Source organism: Symsagittifera roscoffensis, chromosome 3, assembly GCF_963678635.1.
Source record: "Symsagittifera roscoffensis chromosome 3, txSymRosc1.1, whole genome shotgun sequence".
In the NCBI taxonomy this organism is placed as follows: Eukaryota; Metazoa; Xenacoelomorpha; order Acoela; family Convolutidae; genus Symsagittifera; species Symsagittifera roscoffensis.
The window spans coordinates 82,668,220-82,687,641 of NC_087064.1; the positions used below are offsets into that span (position 1 = coordinate 82,668,220).

At 38.2% G+C, this 19,422-nt stretch overlaps 1 protein-coding gene across 1 annotated transcript in view; it reads left to right on the top strand.

Moving 5' to 3' along the window:
* The first annotated feature begins 2,635 nt into the window (after positions 1 to 2,635).
* LOC134842532 (uncharacterized) overlaps positions 2,636 to 19,422 on the top strand; it is a 102,732-nt gene continuing 85,945 nt past the window's right edge. The window contains exon 1 of the mRNA XM_063858914.1: positions 2,636 to 2,646. The gene's annotated coding sequence lies outside the window, so the exon portion shown is untranslated. The remainder of the gene's footprint in view (positions 2,647 to 19,422) is intronic.

Here is a 19,422-nt window from a genome sequence, read left to right on the forward strand (position 1 = left end):
CAATTTTTTATCTTAAGGCCCTGGATTTAGTTTTTTTCCAAACTCGTCACATCGTATTTAATCAAATTTCAGAAAAAGTGCAAGAAATAGATGTGGTGAAGCTCTAGAACACTTTGATTGAATTTCCTGAATGAAATTTTGAATCTGGATGTTTTCGAGATTGTTCGGAATCACACAAAACTGCTTGTGTCAGGGTAAGTTCCTAATTGATGCGACTGCCCCTAAGCTTTTCTGAATTGGTTCTTGGTGAACTGAACTATCCCTACGACTTCCAGAGAGATTGTCTGAAGTGGTTTTTGGCTGATTGACCGAAAATGGGAGACTAAACCTAGTTCGGTCAATTAGCCAAAACCACCCTAATAGGTTGTCCGAGTTAGTTTTGGTAAACTAGATAAAATATTGAATTTCCGTTTAGCTTGTTTGAGTAGTTTTTTTATTAAAAAGAACGTGTAAGAGTTTGAGATTAGTTATACGACTGAGAAAAGAAATTTCAAGTTATATGGGAAACCCATACTGTGCAGTTATGTTTTCATGAGATAAAAAATCGAAGTTAGAATGATATCATGACCTCATAGCGGCTATGATATGGATTGGGTGATTTGGGTGAAATTACAGCTCAGTTTTTCAGTTCTCAGAAAAAGATTCTTTGATTTTTCCTACAAAAAGTAAATAATAGACCCATTTTCGCCATTCCCAGTTTTAGTTATTTGAGTATCCATTAACAGCTAAAGTCTCACTTGAAGTTTTCACTTTGTTAATGGTTTCTATAGACTGACGGAAAAGTTTTGATAGTTTTGAGGGAGTGAGAAACGTTACGGATTGATAAAAAGGGACGGATTTCCACGAAGCATTCATACGTCATTTTGTTGAGTAAACATCAAATTCATAGTTTATCTTAGCGAGGATTTGCAACACAATCAGATTTTACCATATCAAAATTTTGGGGTTTTGATTGCGAAATGCGTTATTCGAACATCACGGGCAAAGAGCATGCTAGGCTAGAAAGATTATTTGAAGCTTATGGAACTAGTTCAAAACAAGTAATTTTTACATCCAATTATACTCTTGATAACTATCACTGTGAAACTTTTAGAATTAACCAATCATGAGCCGTGACTACAACTTACTTTAATTTAAAAGGCTGAAACTAATTACTGTTTCAGCCAGAGAAGAATAATTTTAACTTAGAAAGCAGTTGCTCTTTCTCTCTTCTAACCTCGCAAGAACACCAGTTTATACTACAACTATTGAGACTAGGAAATTTTAGTCTTATATATTTACTAGGATATTTATCCCTCTTTTATCCCTGCCTGATTGCCATTCTGTTGCTTGCAACAAACAATTTAATGGAATGAAATCAGAAAATGAAATAAATAGCCGCCAAAAAATGATTTCAACCAACAAAAATTGTTTCAAATGTTTCCTGTAATCTACGCGAAGAGTAAAAGTTGTTATTATTGCGATAAACGATTTAGAGGTCTTGCATCGTAATACTAGCCTTAAAATTTCGCTGTAGGCACAATCCAAAAATCTATTGAAGTTATATTGATATTTGTGAGATTTTCTTCTGAATTAAAAGATGTTCAGCGTCCGCGTCTTGGTATAAACAAGGAAGCAGGTATAACTGTTTTCCTCCCTCTGATATAAAGTCATATTATCGGTTGAATCAAGCTGAAAGTAAAATCTCAGCTACATCAAGCTGAATTTCTTGGCTATTTACAAATTATAGGCTTCCGCGAGAAACCACTAGTCCACGTCAACCCGGACGTAACGAGCCACGAGCCAAGAACCACAGACCACGAACTAAGAAACACGAACACGAAACACGAACCATGAGCGATATGAACGACCAGTACGACTTACGAAGCTTCGCGAACGAGCAACGCGATCAAAGCAAACGAGCCTTCAGGTGAGAGCAAAGCAAATGAGCAGAGCGATTAACCAGCTGTTGCGAGCGTGCAACGTGGACGACATCATCAGTCATTACGAATGTACTTGAAGTTGGTTCAACCTAGAAGTTGGAAAACTAACACAACTGGGCCATAAAATCTGCTGCAATTCTGACTCATCGCATGAAAGTTTGACTCATCGCATGATTTAAAATTGAAAAACTGTTTATTGCCTATTCCCATGTTCCTTGATTGGAAACTAATAAGCCACTCTTGGAAAATACAAACTCAACTGTTATCTATATATCCAAAAATTTAATACGAAAACTACCATTTTGTCACAAATATGAGCACCAAAAATTATATTTCGTAGAAAGATATCAGGTACAATTTAAGAAAAAACTTGTTTTTTGAACAATCAGTTACGATATAAAATTCGATTACATTTTTGGAATGATTTCTATATGAAACATTGGTCGGAGGTACATACCGACGGAAAATAAAGCTAGGTTCTATAACGACTGGCTAGCGTCTAAACAAATCTTTACATGCTTATAACTGTCTCTATCGAAGCCAGTTCATTGTATGGTTCAATTAACATTGGGTCGACGAAGTGATTACAACAACTTAAAGGCTATCGGCTAAACCGCGCAGGTTAACTTAGTTATATGTATATTATTGAGCTCATGGCTGGGTCTGAGTATCCCCAGTCCAAGAGGTCATTCCTAAAAGTAGGATGATTTCTTACTTATTAAATTACTGTTTTTTTTGTTCAGTAGATAACATCATCATATCCATCGGAGATGGATCAAATCTTTTCCTCAACTCCTAGCTTCTCATTATCTGACCCCTAAAAAAGGGCATTTTCAGACCCCGAAAAAAGTGAACGCTTCAAACTTAAACACGAGAAGAAATTTTTGATAAACAATGAATTTCAAACGTTTTCGCAACTGTGTGCATCACATGATTTTTACAATGAACTAATCTAAATGACAATAAAGATTAGATTTTTTTGCCTTGAGTAATTTTGTTGCCTTGAACAAAAGAGACGAGATAAAGGATCACGTATACTCTAAGATGAGGTCAACAGGGAGCAACCTGCCCGTTTGTACGGTAAAGCTAAGGAACACAAGGCTGAGATATCCCTATAACCATTGCCATCACTCTCGTTTGAGAATTTTATTAAAACCTTAGCAAAAGTTTTTGACAATATCAATGGAGCCAATATAGAAAACACTACAAAAGATGCCAGAAAAACAATTGAAAAGATTGCTCTAGATCCTGATGAAACCATAATATCTCTTGATGTGAAAAATTTATACACTAATATTTTCCTGAAGGAAGCAATTGAAATTGCCTTACAGAAGCTTTAAAGCTAGGAGTCTCCAACTGAAATTCGAAGAGCAACTATGAATGGGCTTTTGAACATGGCGGTCAGCAAAGTATATTTCAAGTCTAATGATTCATGGTATGTGCACTTTGATGGTCTAGCAATGGGCACTTCCCACGCTGTAATTCTTGCAAACCTAGGGCTGAAAGAGTACGAGTTCGCTCTTAGATAAGCAATACCGGCAGAAACGGAGGTATAAACAATGAAAGCAAAAACGGTTTTTGCCCACGTTGCAGCAAATTAACATATAAATCAAACCGAATTGAACTCGAGAGTTGCCGAAACTGGTATCATCTAAAATGCGGTAAAATATCCCGCATCAATAACCTAGATGGTCTGGTATACTGGAAGCTGCTGCCGGGCTAAAAACAAGAAGAAGGATACTCCACAAGAAAATAGTTCCTTAGGTATGTGGATGACATTGTTAGAACATTTAAAATGAGCCGAATTGTGTTCTCGATGCCGCCAATTCTCTTCATCAAAATCTGTAGTTCACCCTGCCGTTCAAATCTGCAGTTAGCCAAGGCACTGTACATAGATTTTTTAGGAGTACATATAACTGGGATAAATTTGATAAGGCTAAGGAAGTTTATAGGGCGCAATTTCTGACAAATCAGTACCCTGAAAATTGGTCCGCAAAATGATGCAAAATCATCGAGGGTGAGGGCAAGCCGCTGGGTAGTGAGAAGAGCTCTTCAACTCAATCATCAAAGCATATGAGGCCCCAATGCTGATGGTGCCACATAGAGGTAACCAAATCCAATATTTGGCTAACATGTTACGAAATTTAAATATCTTTTAAGTGGTTTTTGGCACAGGAAAACTAGAATCATGTTTACCATCACTGAAGTCAGTATTTTCTAATGACCTCAAGTCAAGAGTGGTTTATAAACTGTCATGTAGTGGATGCACTCCCACCTATGCTGGACAAACTGTTCGACATTTGACAAATAGAAATAAGGAACATAAGAAAGCAGACTCACCAGTAGGCCTCCACTTTCAGCAATGCCAAGTTGAGGGAAATAGCGCAGATTTTAGTTGGGAAATTATAGATACGTCGGTTAACCAAAAAAACTTGTTAACACTAGAGGCAATACTTTTCAGGAAAGAGAAACAAGGCTTAAACACTCGCGATGAGTTTAGGAGCAGGGATTTAGCGCTGAAAATTTAGTCCAAAGTTTTTATTGTTTTTTTAAAAACGTCTATGTCTAAATCAAGATTATGACTCAAAAACTTCCAGGCAAATCTATTAATTATCTTCTAATCAATTTTAGAGGTTAAACATTTTTTAACCTAAATAGTGTTTTTAGAGGGCAACGGTGATTGGCTTATTTTATAACATGATGGCTAAGAACCCAAATTTGTGTGAATTAATGTAAATAACATTTGTAAATTGATGTTTTATCGTCATTTAATCAGTTTTATTGTTAAAAACCTGACAATGCACATAGTTGCGAACTCGTTTTAATTTTGCTTTTTATCAAAAATCTCTTCAATTTGTAAATTTGTGATAAACCAAAAAGCGAGGAGCTCAAAAGTTGAGACTTTCATACAGGGTAGTTCAAATAATTTGCTGTCGGTTGCTTCATAAATTTTGTTGGAATTCTAAGTAAACATTGTCCAAAATGGTTCTTTAAAGTTGGATATTTTAAAAATATAAAACCTGAATTTGCGTTTTTTTTGTCCACTACTATATCTAACATACACTGGTACATTTGAAACTAATTATGATTTGCATTTTAAATTTTGATTTTTTTTTCTATCTCACGGGAGTCATGTAATGAGTTGACACTGTTTGAGTTGACTCCTGACTGCTCCAGGCTGACCACTTCGAGTCTGATTGGTTTCAGTCTTGTGTTATAACCGTGTTATAACCATTCAACAGGTAAAAACAGAAGGGGCAAAAAAGCGTCAACTTCTGCTTGCAATGCACACGTTTGAAATCGAAAAACTGTTTATAGCTTACTCCCATGTTCTTTGATTGGAAATTAATAAGCCACTCTTGGAAAATACAAACTCAACTGTTATCTAAATATCAAAAAATTATATACAAAAACTACCATTTTGTCACAAATATGAGCACCAAAAAATATATTTCGTAGAAAAATATCAGGTACAATTTAAGAAAAAAACTTGTTTTTTGAACAATCAGTTACGATATGAAATTCTATTACAGTTGTGGAATACTTTTTATATGAAACATTGGCCGGAGGTACATACCGATGGAAAATAAAGCTAGGTTCTATAACGACTAGTTAGCGTCTAAACAAATCTCACATGCTTTTAACCGTCTCAACCGAAACCAGTTCAATGTATGGTTCAGTTAACATTGGGTCGACGAAGTGATAACAACAACTTAAAGTCTGTCGGCTAAACTGCGCAGGTTATCTTTATTATATGTATATTATTGAGCTCATGGCTGGGTCTCATTATCCCCAGTCCAAGAGGTCACTCCTAAAAATAGGATGATTTCTTAATTATTAAATTACTGTTTTTTTGTTCAGTAGATAACATCATCATATCCATCGGAGATGGATCAAATCTTTTCCTCAACTCCTAGCTTCCCATTATCTGACAATGAATCTGATGTTAATTTAAATTCAATTCAGGCCATTCCCGGAAGCTAAAATTTGTTTGAAAAAAAATTTGTTTAGAGTTACTCTCCGATATCCTTCCGACTCCCTGGATCTGTGCGAAGAAGCATCTTCTTCACGATCAGGAAGGGTAGCAAACTTTAGCGTTAGCACTCCTGGTTCTCGGAAACTGCTCTTTAACGACTTTAGCTGCCCAAACGCTACAATTCGGAGCCATCTTCTTCAAATATTGGCGACTGTAGTTTGAATCGTCTTGTTTATCGGTCGCATGTCTGTATTGTATTTGCAAAAATTGTCTGTTTTTTCGTGGCTTCAGTTGCTACGAAATTAAAAAATGTTACGTGTCATTCACGCCCAAATAGAAAATTTAAAGCAATTACGTCAATTGAAATGGAGCTCTCTAATTTTGCTCAATTTCACAAATAAGACTGCTGATCTTCAAAATCAGCATAACTTCTCACAAAACCACTCCAGTAAAATATCGTCATCCTGGTCGAGTGGCAAAACTATTAATTAAGGAAGACCCATTAGTGGCAACCTATGGTAAATTACCATTGAAAAACTTTAAGGTCGTTTAGGGAAAAACAGTGACTCCATTTGCCATATTTTTGGTCTTTAATATACATGCTCAAAGATGGCCAGTCATTAAGCAGAATGGTCAAATAGCAGAATAGATTCAAGAGCAGAAGACCAAAAAATATCAATTTTGATAAGCCAATAGAAAATTTATTTGTCAGAAGCTTCAAAAATACTAAAGCAGCGAACATTTTATACATAAATTGAGAATTTTAATCAAGATTTCCAAAAAAAAAATTTATAAAAAAAAACTTAAAAAATTAGTCAATTCTTGCATATTTTATTAGTTTTCTTGGTATTTTTGGGCGATTCTAACAATTGTTCAATCAATTAGACAGTTTAAATAAATAAAATCCATTTTTTTTTGTTTTTCTGCTCTTGGACCCATTCTGCGTATTGCTCTGCCTCCATGTTTAAATTATACCTTGATAGTAATGTAAACTCATTTTTGTTCAATTTTCTTCTATACATAGTGGAACAAATCAACGCGAATTCAGGATTTTACTCGCTAAAGATCCTCACTCTAAGGACCATTTTGGCTACATTAACTTAGAATTTCGAAAAAAAAATGGAGCGACAGACAAAATTTATCTAAGCTAAACTCTCTGAAAGTCTCACTTTTTAGTTTGAATCTTTTGCCACTTTTTTCCGGGATTGAAAATGCCAGTTTTTATCATCCGCTTTAATTTTTTCAAATTACGTGAAATTGTAAGAAATTTTGAATTAATTAGACTTGTTACAATGATTATTTCAATTTTCTTACCGAGCATGAACAAACTTTTTACTCCGATTATTCGAGAAACAAATCACTGCGATGCAAAACCAAGCGTAGACGATCAAAAATGGCATTTTCAGACCCCGAAAAAAGTGAACGCTTCAAACTTAAACACGAGAAGAAATTTTTGATAAACAATGAATTTCAAACGTTTTCGCAACTGTGTGCATCACATGATTTTTACAATGAACTAATCTAAATGACAATAAAGATTAGATTTTTTTGCCATGAGTAATTTTGTTGCCTTGAACAAAAGAGACGAGATAAAGGATCACGTATACTCTAAGATGAGGTCAACAGGGAGCAACCTGCCAGTTTGTACGGTAAAGCTAAAGTACACAAGGCTGAGATACCCCTACGACCAGTGCTATCACTTTCGGGCAGCTCGTATGAGAATCTTATCAAAATCAAGGCAAAATTGTTTTACAACATCATTGGAGCCAATATAGAAAACAATACTAAAGATGCCAGAAAAACAATTGAAAAGATTGCTCTAGATCCTGATGAAACCATAATATCTCTTGATGTGAAAAATTCATACACTAATATTTCCCTGAAGGAAGCAATTGAAATTGCCTTACAGAAGCTTTAAAGCTAGGAGTCTCCAAATGAAGTTCGAAGAGCAACTATGGCTGGGCTTTTGAAAATAGCGGTCAAGTCTAATGATTCATGGTATGTGCACGTTGATGGTCTAGCAACGGGCACTTCCCACGCTGTAATTCTTGCAAAGCTAGGGCTGAAAGAGTAAGAGTTGCTCTAAGTTAAGAAATACCGGCAGAAACGGAGGTACAACCAATGAAAGCAAAAACGGTTTTGCCCATGTTGCAGCAAAGTAACATATAAATCAAACCGAATTGAGATCGAGAGTTGCCGAAACTGGTATGATCTAAAATACGGTAAGATATCCCATGATGTATACGCATCAATATCCAAGATGGTCTGGTATTCTGGAAACTTCTGCCGAGCTAAAAACAAGAAGAAGGATACTCCACAAGAAAATAGAATAGAATTTCGTCAAATTTGAATAGAATTTTTGTCCTTTTAAATTCTATTCAAATTTGACGAATAGAATTATGGAACATAAGAAAGCAGACTCACCGGTAGGCCTCCATTTTCAGCAACGCCAAGTTGAGGGAAATAGCGAAGATCTTAGTTGGGAAATTATAGATAGGTCGAATAACCAAAAACAAATTGTTAAAACTAGAGGCAATACATTTCAGGAAAGAGAAACCGGGTTTAAGCACTCGCGATGAGTTTAGGAGCAGGGATTTAACGCTGAAATTTAGTTCAAAGTTTTCATAGTTTTTTCTAAAAACCTACATGTCTAAATCAAATTTATGACTCAAAAACTTCCACGCAAATCTATTAGATATAGTGTTTTAAGAGGGCAACGGTGTTTGGCTTATTTTTTAACATGATGGCTAAGAACCCAAATTTGTGTGAATTATCGTAAATAACATTTGTAAATTGATGTTTTATCGTCATTTAGTTAGTTTTACTGTAAAAAACCTGACAATGCACATAGTTGCAAACTCGTTTTGAATTTTTTTAAGTCAAAGATCTCTTCAATTTGTAAATTTGTGATAAACCAAAAAGCGAGGAGCTCAAAACTGAGACTTTCATAGAGGGTAGTTCAAATAATTTACTGTCAATCGCTTTATAAATTTTGTTGGAGTTCTAAGTAAACATTGTCAAAAATTTTTCTTAAAAGTTAGGTATTTGAGTCTATTTGGAAAATAAATCGTACTTTTTAAATTCAATTATAAGAAAAGTTAGATGATGAGATATTTCATTGCACCCATCTTTCAGAGCCCAAACTGGAAGATCAGAATGTCCAGGTGTTTTATTTGACTTTAAATTTGTTAATTTTTTTAAATTCAATTTCACTTTCAAACCGGAAAAAAAAACTTTTTTCCAATTTCCTTTTTGGTGATTGTGTTTTTGATGGTTAAGTCAAATACATCGTAATTATTTTTGTCCTCAAAAACATCCGAATCTAGAAAACTTGTAATTAAGTCCTGCTATTCAAACCACTCGCGAAACTCTACATCAACTAAAAGGGGAAAAATGCTGATGTGAGTGTAGAAAGAAAAACGAGGAAAATAGATATTACGGAGAAAAAACTGGAGTGGTAGGGTCTGTTTATGAAGAAACAATTTTCGGAGCTTTTAATTTTTCTTTTTTTTACCTTGCGCGTAGTCCTTTAATTAACCTGTCCTTGGCGAATGTTGTTTTTGCAGACACTGCTAACTAGCTGATAGTCTGAAGTTTATGTCTGAAAGGGTAAATATATATCTTCCCAAGTTTAGATCCTTGTCAGCCCAGATTGCAGGAAGCTCAAAACGGGTTGAGTAATAGTTGTTAGGGTCGACCATTCTATTCGGCGCAGGTATTATCACGCTTAGTCGTCCCTCCGCTAGAGTTGTGACCATCGTGTAAACAAATTGTAGGGGTTCTGGCAGTGTGGCGTACCCCGGTGATAATACAATGATGATCTTCACCACATTCTTGGTGAAGTGTCGCTGCACTGATGCCTCCTCCTCGGTCATGGCTGAGAGCAACGTCATTATAGCCTCTCCTATGACTTCATTGCTCGGGATTGACCCATCTGTCAGACGGGACAACAACTCTCTGCTCTGCAGGTGGTCATTCGAGCCGGCAATTACTTTCACCTACGGATCCATGCTGATCGTCCTCCGCAGGCTTATCGTCATGCCTACTGATTGCCCGTGTCCAACTTAGGCGCTGTCAAGAAAATCACGTCGGGCCAAAAGAGGGAACGGGGCGTGTAGAGATAGTCTGAACTAGCCACTATCAGATATTTGACAGCCTTTATATCCAGGGGATCATAGGCAGCAAACAGGCTGTCACCCACTGGTGCCTTCAGTCCCGCGTATCTCCTATCGTCCCCCTCCACCGAAGTCGTTCGGGGATAATCTCTCGAATAATCACCAGGCGCTTGGCCGGGTGGTTTAGAGAACTGCCTGTAAATCTTATGATGCTTGTTTTTGGGCTTATTCTCTGTCAGAAATTTGCCCCTCTGAGAAGGTGGTGTCAATTCCCTGGCTCTCCTACGGACGTCCGTGAGAGATCGGGTATTCAGGGGCCCAAAGGTATTGTCCTGAGGCAATCTATCAACGTCCACGAACCTGAGCGTAGTCGCGGAGCTAAACTGTTCCTATTCCGCTAACAGCCAGTCCACGCCCGGTATTCGATATAATCCCGACACTGTGGAACCATCTCCACCCATCATCCTCCTTGCATCCACTCGACACCTAAGTGTATTCGTTGACATGTCCGTTTTATACTGTCCCCAACCGCTAGGGGAAATCTCCTTTTTTGTCTGAAATGCGCCTGTTGCGTGTTCCTCCTGCATAAGTCATTGAGGTCCTGCTGCCTTCTAATAACATCACGCACGCACGTATTTTTGCGGTGCTGTTTCCTTTCCTTCATACTCAGAGCTGTTTTCTTTCCTTCATACTCCACCCATCATCCTCCTTGCATCCACTCGACACGTCAATGTATTTGTTGACTTGTGCGTTTTATACTGTCCCCAACCGCTGGGGTCTGGTGGGTTCCAAGGCAGCACGCTGCTTGGCTCAATTCCGTCCGCCCGCGTGGCGCTCGTCGATGGGTTTGCTGTAGAGGCAGGAGTTGCCGTGGCGGGCGGGTTACCCGTCCTCAATGTGGTTTGAGAGCTAGTCTGACCCTGATCCGTTGATCTCCCAAGTTGGCTCTCCAACGGTTGTCTTCTAGGGCGAGGAGCAGTCCCCAAACTTTCTCTCACATCTGAGCTTGGAGCAATGGAAGCGGTTGCACCCGTTTCCATTGTCAGGGGCCCGAGGCGATTGGCGAAAAATTCCGGCACATTACCCCTCACTCTACCTCCTCCAGTCGAACCGGTCCGAGCCAGTGAGTTGGTTGTCCTCAATTCTTGCTCCATTTCCCCTATCTGCGTCTGGAACACATTGTTTATCCAGCGTCTCCCTTGCTGGGTGTTGAAGTGTATCCCATCTCTGGTGAGCGCGAGATGATCAATCATGCGCAGCAAGTTCTCCAGACCCATGAGTTGCAGCTCGCTGGGATTGCTTCTCACCAGACTGCGGGTCATCTCGTTCCACCGGGTCACGTTGCCGTTCATAAAATCCGCCACCGACATGCCCACCTCCGGGTTCTGCGGTATCGTGCACAGCACCACGAGTCTGGGCCTGTATTTCTCCTTCAGTTCGTTCAGAAGGCAGACCAGTAGGGACTCCCACTTGCCCTCTGGGGTTACAGGGGCCCTCGAAACGTCATTGGTTCCGAGCGTTATCACCAACGTGACTAGGTGATCCTCGCCCTGGAACTCCATCATCTTGATGACCTGAGCCACGGAGGCCCGCCAAAAGATAGAACAGTGGTCTGACCACTGACGAAGATCTCGTTCAGATCCCTGACTAGACTCTTTCCTACAACCAAATGACGACTGCCAGGGAAAATTGCCTGGTTGCTAATGGCAGCATTCCAGCCCATGCCATTCAGACAAGCTCGAGGATGCTCCGCGGCTAATTACTCACAGGTAGGCCTCCACTTTCAGCAATGCCAAGTTGAGGGAAATAGCGCAGATCTTAGTTGGGAAATTATAGATAGGTCGATTAACCAAAAAAACTTGTTAACAATAGAGGCAATACATTTCAGGAAAGAAAAATCGGGCTTAAACACTCGCGATGAGTTTAGAAGCTGGGATTTAACGCTGAAAATTTAGTCCAAAGTTTTTATTGTTTTTTTATTCAAAAACGTACATGTCTAAATCAAAATTATGACTTAAAAATTTCCAGGCAAATCTATTAATTATCTTCTAATCAATTTTAGAGATTAAACATTTTTAACCTAAATAGTGTTTTTAGAGGGCAACGGTGATTGGCTTATTTTTTAACATGATGGCTAAGAACCCAAATTTGTGTGAATTAATGTAATTAACATTTGTAAATTGATGTTTTATCGTCATTTATTCAGTTTTATTGTTTAAAACCGGACAATGCACATAGTTGCGAACTCGTTTTAAATTTGCTTTTTCACAAAGACCTCTTCATTTTGTAAATTTGTGATAAACCAAAAAGCGAGGAGCTCAAAACTGAGACTTTCATAGAGGGTAGTTCAAATAATTAGCTGTCGATTGCTTCATAAATTTTGTTGGAATTCTAAGTAAACATTGTCCAAAATGGTTCTTTAAAGTTAAATATTGAAAAAATGTAAAACCTGAGTTTGCGTTTTTTTTTGTCCACCATTGTATCTAACATACACTGGCTTATTTGAAACTAATTATGATTTGCAATTTAAATTTTGTTTTTTTTTCTATCTCTCTGGAATCATGTAATAAGTTGACACTGTTTGAGTTGACTCCTGACTGCTGCTCCAGGCTGACCACTTCGAGTCTGATTGGTGTCAGTCTTGTATTATAACCATTCAACAGGTAAAAACAGAAGAGGCAAAAAAGCGCCAATTTCTGCTTGCAATGCACACGTTTGAAATCGAAAAACTGTTTATTGCTTACTTCCTTGTTCCTTGATTGGAAACTAATAAGCCACTCTTGGAAAATACAAACTCAACTGTTATCTAAATATCAAAAAAACATATACAAAACTACCATTTTGTCACAAATATGAGCTCCAAAAGTTATATTTCGTAGAAAGATATCAGGTACAATTTAAGAAAAAACTTGTTTTTTGAACAATCAGTCAATCAGTTACAATATGAAATTCTATTACATTTGTGGAATACTTTCTATATGAAACATTGGCCGGAGGTACATACCGATGGAAAATAAAGCTAGGTTCTATAACGACTGGTTAGCGTCTAAACAAATCTCACATGATTTTAACCGTCTCTACAGAAGCCAGTTCAATGTATGGTTCACTTAACATTGGGCCGACGAAGTGATTAAAACAACTTAAAGGCTATAGGCTAAACCGCGCATGTTATCTTAATTTTATGTATATTTTGAGCTCATGGCTGGGTCTCAGTATCCCCAGTCCAAGAGGTCACTCCTAAAAATAGGATTTCTTACTTACTAAATTACTGTTTTTTAACATCATCAAAAACATCATCATATCCATCGGAGATGGATCAAATCTTTTCCTCAACTCTTAGCTTCTCATTATCTGACAATGAATCTGATGTTAATTTAAATTCACTTCAGGCCATTCCCGGAAGCTAAAATTTGTTTGAAAAAAAATTTGTTTAGAGTTACTCTCCGATACCCTTCCGACTCCCTGGATCTGTGCGAAGAAGCATCCTCTTCACCATCAGGAAGGGTAGCAAATTTTACCGTTAGCCCTCTGAGTTCTCGGAAAATGCTTTTTAACGACTGTAGCTGCCCGAACGCTACAATTCGGAGCCCTCTTCTTCAAATAATGGCGACTGTAGTTTGAATCGTCTTGTTTATTGGTGGCATGTCTGTATTGTGTTTGCAAAAATTGTCTGTCTTTTTCGCGGTTTCAGTTGCTGCGAAAATAAAAAATGTTACGTGTCATGCACGCCTAAAAAATTTTTGAAAAAAATACGTCAATTGTTTTCAATTGGAATGGAGCCCTCTAATTTCGCTCAATTTCAGAAATCTTCAAAATCAGCATAACTTCTTACAAAACCGCTCCAGTAAAAATTCCTCAATGACATACATTTTTCGAAGTCATTCTATTCGAATGACAAAACTTTTATTTCAGGAAAACCCATTAGTGGCAACCTATGGTAAATTATCATTGAAAAACTTTAAGGTCGCTTAGGGAAAAACAGTGACTCCATTTGTCATATTTTTGGTCTTTAATATACATCCTCAAAGATGGCCAGTCATTAAGCAGAATGGTCGAATAGCAGAATAGATTCAAGAGCAGAAGCTCAAAAATATCAATTTTAATAAGTCAATTGTTAAAATATTTGTCAGAAATTTCAAAAATACCAAAGCAGCGAACACTTTATGCATGAATTTTGAATTTTAATCAAGATTTCCAAAAAAAAATTTTATCAAAAATTTAAATAAATTAGTCAATTCTTGCATATTTTATTCGTTTTCTTGGTGTTTTTGGGCAATTCTAATAATTGTTGAATCAATTAGACCGTTTAAATTAAAATAAGTCATTTTTTTTTGTTTTTCTGCTCTTGGACCCATTCTGCGTATTGCTCTGCCTCCATGTTTAAATTATACCTTGATAGTAATGTAAACTAGAGCAATCTTTTCTACTTGGAGCCAATATAGAAAACAATACTAAAGATGCCAGAAAACAATAGAAAAGATTGCTCTAGATCCTGATGAAACCATATTATCTCTTGATGTGAAAAATTCATACACTAATATTTCCCTGAAGGAAGCAATTGAAATTGCCTTAAAGAAGCTTTAAAGCTAGGAGTCTCCAACTGAAGTTCGAAGAGCAACTATGGATGGGCTTTTGAACATGGCGGTCAAGTCTAATGATTCATGGTATGTGCACGTTGATGGTCTAGCAACGGGCACTTTCCACGCTTTAATTCTTGCATAGCTGGGGCTGAAAGAGTACGAGTTTGCTCTAAGTTAAGAAACACCGGCAGAAACGGAGGTACAACCAATGAAAGCAAAATTGGTTTTTGCCCATGTTGCAGAAAAGTAACATATATTTCAAACCGAATTGAGATCGAGAGTTGCCGAAACTGGTGTCATCTAAAATGCGGTAAGATATCCTATGACCGTTTGTCCTCTGAGTTTTTAGGAGTACATATAACTGGGATAAATTTGATAAGGCTAAGGGAGTTTATAGGGCGCAATTTCTGACAAATCAGTACCCTGAAAATTGGTCCGCAAAATGATGCAAAATCATCGAGGGTGAGGGCAAGCCGCTGGGTAGTGAGAAGGGCTCTTCAACTCAATCATCAAAGCATATGAGGCCCCAATGCTGATGGTGCCACATAGAGGAAACCAAAGACAATATTTGGCTAATAGGTTACGACATTTCACTAGTTTTCAAGTGGTTTTCGCCACAAGAAAACTAGAATCATGTTTACCATCAATGAAGTCAGCATTTTTTAATGACCTCAAGTCAAGAGTGGTTTAAAAACTGTCATGTAGTGGATGCACTCCCACCTATGCTGGACAAACTGTTCGACATTTGAAGAATATAATTAAGGAACATAAGAAACAGAATCACCGGTAGGCCTCCACTTTCAGCAACGCCAAGTTGAGGGAAATAGCGAAGATCTTAGTTGGGAAATTATAGATAGGTCGAATAACCAAAAACAAATTGTTAAAACTAGAGCCAATACATTTCAAGAAAGAGAAACCGGGTTTAAGCACTCGCGCTGAGTTTTAGAGCAGGGATTTAACGGTGAAATTTAGTCCAAAGCTTTCATAGTTTTTTCTAAAAACGTACATGTCTAAATCAAAATTATGACCCAAAAACTTCCACGCAAATCTATTAAAAATAGTGTTTTTAGAGGGCAGCGTTGTTTGGCTTATTTTTTAACATGATGGCTAAAAACCCAAATTTGTGTGAATTATTGTAAATAACATTTTTAAATAGATGTTTTATCGTCATTTGATTAATTTTATTGTAATAAAACCTGACAATGCACATAGTTGCGAACTCGTTTTAAATTTGCTTTTTATCAAAGACCTCTTCATTTTGTAAATTTGTGATAAACCAAAAAGCGAGGAGCTCAAAACTGAGACTTTCATAGAGAGTAGTTCAAATAATTTGCTGTCGATTGCTTCATAATATTTTGTTGGAATTCTAATTAAACATTGTTTGCGTTTTTTTGTCCAGTATTGTATCTGACATACACTGGCACATTTGAAACTAATTATGATTTGCAATTTAAATATTTATTTTTTTCTATCTCTCGGGAGTCAAGTAATGAGTTGACACTGTTTGAGCTGACTCCTGACTGCTCAAGGCTGATCACTTCGAGTCTGATTCTTGTCAGTCTTGTGTTATAACCATTCAACAGGTAAAAACAGAAGGGGCAAAAAAAGCGTCACTTTCAGCTTGCAATGCACAAGTCAAAGAAATTTAATTGCAAATGGATAAACAATATTACTAAACAAATGTAAGTCACGCGTTTTTTCTTGGTTATATAAATTGTTTCCATGTTGTTTTTCCATAGGTTGCCATAGAAGGATCTTCACGAAAAAAAAACTGAAAATTTTCCTCAAACTTTAATTTCAGAGCCTTATAAATTATAATGCTGGCGTTCATGTTTGAATTTGCATTTTCAATTTGGTTCCGACTCAGAACAATTTTTTGAAAAAAATTTTTTCGATATAAATCATTTGTTCTCATCATTTGTGTTATTCACGTATTTGGTTTTTGTGTAAGCCTTTTATCGATTGTAACTTTTTGAACTCTCAAGCCATTTTTCTTAAATTGTTTTTATTTTCTCTCTGAAAGGTTAGAAATTGATCTTCATTTCCTCCCCAAATATTTAACTTCTGGCTTTTCTTCTAGTTTAATATCATCTAGCTTTATAGTGGATTCTGCCTTGATGTTTTTTTGCTAAATATTATCAAATCAGTTTACTTTATGTTGAATTTTAAAAAGTGTTTTGTGAAGTACTCGAATTTTCTGTTGCCTGTTGTTTATAAAGCTCTGAATCATTTCAATTGCTGAGTCGGAGAAACCCAAATGGTTTAGTTTTGTCTTCAAATGATTGTGGTTAATAGAATCGAAAGCTTTTGATAAGTCTATCAAAGATACGGCTACATATTTGTTTCCATCCATTGATTTGCGGAAGAACTCAGTGCAATAAAGGATGGCGTCTATCGTTAAATATGAGGTTCTAAAACCAAATTGGGCGTTGTTGAGCAGGTTATTACATAATAAGTATTCATTGATTTGTTTTTATAGTAGTTTCACAAAAACTTTAGAGATTGAACCTGTTTTGGAGATTGGTATATAGTCCTTTGCTATTTCTGGATCATTTTTTTTGTACATTGGGGTAACAATTCGATCTTCTGAGTCTAATTGGAAAATAAATTGTACTTAATAATTCAATTATAAGAAATGTTAGATGAGGTTATATTTCCTTGCACCCATCTTTCAGAGCCCAAGCTGGAAGATCAGAATGTCCGGGTGTTTTATTTGAGTTTAAATTTGTTATTTTTTTAACATTCAATTTCCCTTTCAAACCGGAAAAAAATTTTTCAAATTCTTTTTTGGTGATTGTGTTTTTGATGGTTAAGTCAAATACATTATAATTATTTTTTTCCTCAAAAAACATCCGAGTCTAGAAAACTTGTAATTAAGTCCTGCTATTCAAACCGCTCGAAACTCTACATCAACCAAAAGGGAAAAAATGCTGATGTGAGTGTAGAAAGAAAAACGAGGAAAAAAGATACTACGGAGTGGCAGGGTCTGTTTATGAAGGAACAATTTCCGGATCTTTTAATTTTTCTTTTCTTACCTTGCGGGTAGTCCTTAAATTAACCTGTTCTTGGCAAATGTTGTTTTTGCAGACACTGCTAACTAACTGATAGTCTGAAGTTTATGTCTGAAAGGGGAAATATAAACCTTCCCAAGTTTAGATCCTTTTCAGCCCAGATTGCAAGAAGCTCAGAACGGGGTAGGTAATAAGTGTTAGGGTCCACCATTCTGTTCGGCGCAGGTATTATCACGCTGAGTCGTCCCTCCGCTAGAGTTGTGACCATCGTGTACACAAACTGTAGGGGTTCTGGCAGTGTGGCGTACCCCGGTGATAATACAAAGATGATCTTCACCACATTCTTGGTGAAGTGTCGCTGCACTGATGCCTCCACCTCGGTAATGGCTGAGAGCAACGTCATTATAGCCTCTCCTATGACTTCATTGCTCGGGATTGACCCATCTGTCAGACGGGACAACAACTCTCTGCTCTGCAGGTGGTCATTAGAGCCGGCAATTACTTTCACCTGCGGATCCATGCTGATCGTCCTCCGCAGGCTTATCGTCATGCCTACTGATTGCCCCTGTCCAACTTAGGCGCTGTCAAGAAAATCACGTCGGGCCAAAAGAGGGACGGGGCGTGTAGAGATAGTCTGAACTAGCCACTATCAGATATTTGACAGCCTTTATATCCAGGAGATCATAGGCAGCAAACAGGCTGTCACTCACTGGTGCCTTCAGTCCCGCGTATCTCCTATCGTCCCCTTCCACCGAGGTCGCTCGGTGATAGTCGCACGAATATTCACCAGGCGCTTGGCCGGGTGGTTTAGAGAACTGCCTGTACATCTTATGATGCTTGTTATTGGGCTTTTTCTTTGTCAGGAATTTGCCCCTCTGAGAAGGTGGTGTAAATTCCCTGGCTCTCCGTGAGAGATCGGGTATTCAAGGGCGCAAAGGTATTGTCCTGAGGCAATCTATCAAGGTCCACGAACCTGAGCGTGATCGCGGAGCTAAACTGTTCCTATTCCACTAACAGCCAGTCCACGCCCGGTATTCGATATAATCCCGACACTGTGGGACCATCTCCACCCATCATCCTCCTTGCATCCACTCGACACGTCAATGTATTCGTTGAATTGTCCGTTTTATACTGTCCCCAACCGGTGGGGTCTGGTGGGTTCCAAGGCAGCACGCTGCTTGGCTCAATTCCGTCCCCTTGCGTGGCGCTCGTCGATGGGTTTGCTGTAGCGGCAGGAGTTGCCGTGGCGGGCGGGTTACCCGTCCTCAATGTGGTTTGAGAGCTAGTCTGACCCTGATCCGTTGATCTCCCAAGTCGGCTCTCCAACGGTTGTCTTCTAGGGGGAGGAGCAGTCCCCAACCTTTCTCTCACATCTGAGCTTGGAGCAATGGGAGCGGTTGCACCCGTTTCCATTGTCAGCGGCCCGAGGCGATTGACGAAAAGTTCCGGCACATTACCCCTCACTCTACCTCCTCCGGTCGAACCGGTCCGAGCCAGTGAGTTGGTTGTCCTCAATTCTTGCTCCATTTCCCCTATCTGCGTCTGGAACACGTCGTTTATCCAGCGTCTCCCTTGCTGGGTGTTGAAGTGTATCCCATCTCTGGTGAGCGCGAGATGATCAATCATGCGCAGCAAGTTCTCCAGACCCATGAGTTGCAGCTCGCTGGGATTGCTTCTCACCAGACTGCGGGTCATCTCGTTCCACCGGGTCACGTTGCCGTTCATAAAATCCGCCACCGGCGTGCCCACCTCCGGGTTCTGCGGTATCGTGCACAGCACCACGAGTCTGGGCCTGTATTTCTCCTTCAATTCGTTCAG